This window comes from Capsicum annuum, chromosome 7, assembly GCF_002878395.1.
Source record: "Capsicum annuum cultivar UCD-10X-F1 chromosome 7, UCD10Xv1.1, whole genome shotgun sequence".
NCBI classification, from domain to species: Eukaryota; Viridiplantae; Streptophyta; class Magnoliopsida; order Solanales; family Solanaceae; genus Capsicum; species Capsicum annuum.
This window is the reverse complement of record NC_061117.1, coordinates 202,364,389-202,367,616: the sequence shown is the minus strand read 5'-3', so window position 1 is coordinate 202,367,616 and position 3,228 is coordinate 202,364,389.

Below are 3,228 nucleotides of genomic sequence, written 5' to 3'. Positions count from 1 at the left end.
CTTTGGTTTGAAAAGACAAACACTCAAAACTACTTTCCCCTTGAAAACACTAGAGAGACATTGATCAAATGGTGAAATCACTAATTCAAGAATAGAAGAGCAACATTCTTGAATGCTACTTGTTTTGTGGTTTAGTTGAATCTCGAATATAGAGTTGTCACTTGTTCTTCCGTTTGCTCGTGGGAGAGACTCCAACTATCTTCAAGAAGGGTATTATCGTGCCTCTAAACCAAGCAAGTTTTATTTTGAATTTCTTGTACAATTATCATTATTGTTCTAACACAATGTGCCAAAAGTTGACAACCAACTAAAATTAATCACAAAAATGGGAACTACATAATGGAAAAAGCCAAATGGAGTTTTTGAGTAGCTCAATGAGTTTTGAGATGGAACCCAAATCAAGGACAGAGTCTTCAATCCTGGAAGAATCCAACTAAAGCCATCTGAAATTTGTTGAGAAGTAGCAGTAAATGAATAAACTTGCAATTCCAGATTCTTCAGATCATTGATTGTTGGAAGTAGTCTCTCAATCAAAGTAGTACTTTCTTAGCGTTTGACAATATCTTCTAGCAAGGGTTCGGTAGTTGGCATGCGATAAAGGAATATCACAACATATGGTGGATTGGACACCTAAATAAAGGGGGTAAAGAGGGGTTTATAACATATCCATTCTGGCAAATCAGACTCAAATTGCTTGAATTCTTAACCAAGTGTACCACCTAGCATCAAGCTTTTGGGGTAGCAGATGAAATTTAACAAATTTCAGTTCCCGTGAAGCTCTTATGCCGGTAAAAGATTTGAGTCTGCCAGCGAACTCAAAGGATTTAAACTTAGGAGCATCTATTCTTTACTCCTCTACTCGATTGTATATCTTCACCAGATGCTCATGAGAAACATAAAGGTTTGGCAAATCTCAATAACCTCCTTCAAACACGAGTTTCTCAAGTAGAGGAAATTGTTTTACTAAATTAACCAATGTCTTTTCTCTGTTATGAAAAAACGTTTTGCAATGTCAAGTTCCTGACTGTTGCGGTGGAAGTAATCTATATTTCACAGAGGTCCAAACATGTTGAACCAAATTCAAGAGATTCAAGATTCGAGGACTGTATCTGTATTTTACTAGCAAAGCCAGGAACATGGACTCAAAAAAATTTCAGGTTAGGATTTGAAACTACAATCCGTTTCAAAGCTTGAGATCCACCAAATCATCAAAGCATAAACGTTCAATTCGAGGGCAGCCGGCAATGAGATCCACCAAATCATCATCCTCAATATGGACATCCCATACGAAAATTCCCCTTAGATTAGGAAGGGTAAAAGAACAATTTGTAATCTTACAATCATGTATTTTCAAAGAAAGTAATGCATCAGATAGAAAAACAATATCAAGCAAGTTAAAATGCAGACCGTAAGTACTCTTTAAACTAAGATGTAACACTTTAGACTTACTTCTTAACGCAGAATCTAACCATTTTTTGATCAGAATCTCAGAAGAAAACCTATGAACTGTCATTCGAACAATGAACATGTGACATGTCAATGGCACTGCTGTAATCAAATGGTCTATCGCCACAAGCTGCATCTTCTCCTTCATGGTTTTTTTGTAAGAATACAAGCAAAACTGAATGGAGAGTTTGATAAAAATCTAAAATACGACACATTTTGTAAGAATTGGCTCCATTTAGAAATCTATGAAAGAAAATTATCCGTCTTATTTAGACCTCTTCAAGAAAATTTCTCATTGTTGATTTTTTTCTCTTTTCAACGAGATAGTGGGATCTCCTACTTAACTTTATTTCTATTATTTTCTTTTATTAATTTCATCCATAATCATTTAACTTTGTGTCTATTACACAAAAGTTACTTTTTTTTTATCATTACACAAAAGTCATTTTACTTTACTTCGACTATCACAAAAGTCACTATGGCCGAATTATACAATAATCCCACCGAAAAAATTGATGTGCCAACCTTAATTAGATTTTAATTTTAATTTAAGAGAATATAATATATTACACATATCTTGATCTTTTTTATATGTGTCCAACCCGATTTTTCTTATGGATTATATAACGAAGAATATCAATGTCTCAGTAGATTAGGCTACCTAGTGAAGACTATTTTCATAAAAAAAATTGATTGATATTTTTATGTAATAAAATTATGCTTATATATTCTTAAAATCCTCTAGAGTTGAGACATGTGCTTGTAAATTATTTTTTTCCTCTAATATTATGGCATGTAATTGCTAAAATTATTTTTCTCCCTTTAAAATTATGACATGTAGTTGATAAAATTATTTTTTTCATATATTCTTTTTCTTGCCATCTGGGTCTTTGCATTCGGTAGATAATAATAATATGATAAACTACTCTATTTGTTGAATTTGTCTTTGTATTTTTAATTATTTGACTAATCAATTAATTTTCTTAAAATATTTTGTTATAATATTCAATTTTTGATAAATTACATGTTGTTTAATTAATTTAATTGATAAATATAAAAATTAGATATCCTATAATTTCTTTATCTATTAAAGTACTTATATTTTATAACTTTTATTAACAAAACTGTTAATATAACATTATTTGTACAAATTTTGACAATACTTATTCAATGACATAACTAAAAAGATTTTATTTTAAAACTATATTTAGCATGTTGATTTATCTTCAAAGAATTTAAATAATTTTTTTTTAAAATAATATCATACATATATTTCTATTTTATGTGTTCTGGAGAATTTATTATGTCTATCACTCTTTTTTAATGCACATTTTGGGCAGATTAATGCAATATTATGAAATGCTTCATAAAGATATCAACCAATTTTTTTTTATAAAAATAATCTTCATTAGGTAATCTAATCTATTAAGAAATTGGTATTCTTTCATTAAATAATTCATAAGAAAACTTGGGTTGTGCACATATAAAAAGGGTCAAGATATGAGTAGTATATTATCTATTCACTTAAATTAAGATTAAGAACTAATTAAGGTTGTCACGTCATTTTTTCGTTGAAATTATTGTAAAATCCGGTTATAGTGACTTTTGTGATGGTTAGAGAAAAGTTAAATGACTTTTGTATAATGAGTTAAAGAAAATTGACTTTTGCGTAATAGATATAAGGTTAAGTAACATCGATGAAATTTACCCTGGAAATCTCATTGGAGAAGTTTTTATACTTTTGTCTTGACAACTCAATTTATTAGATTGCTAGAATGAACT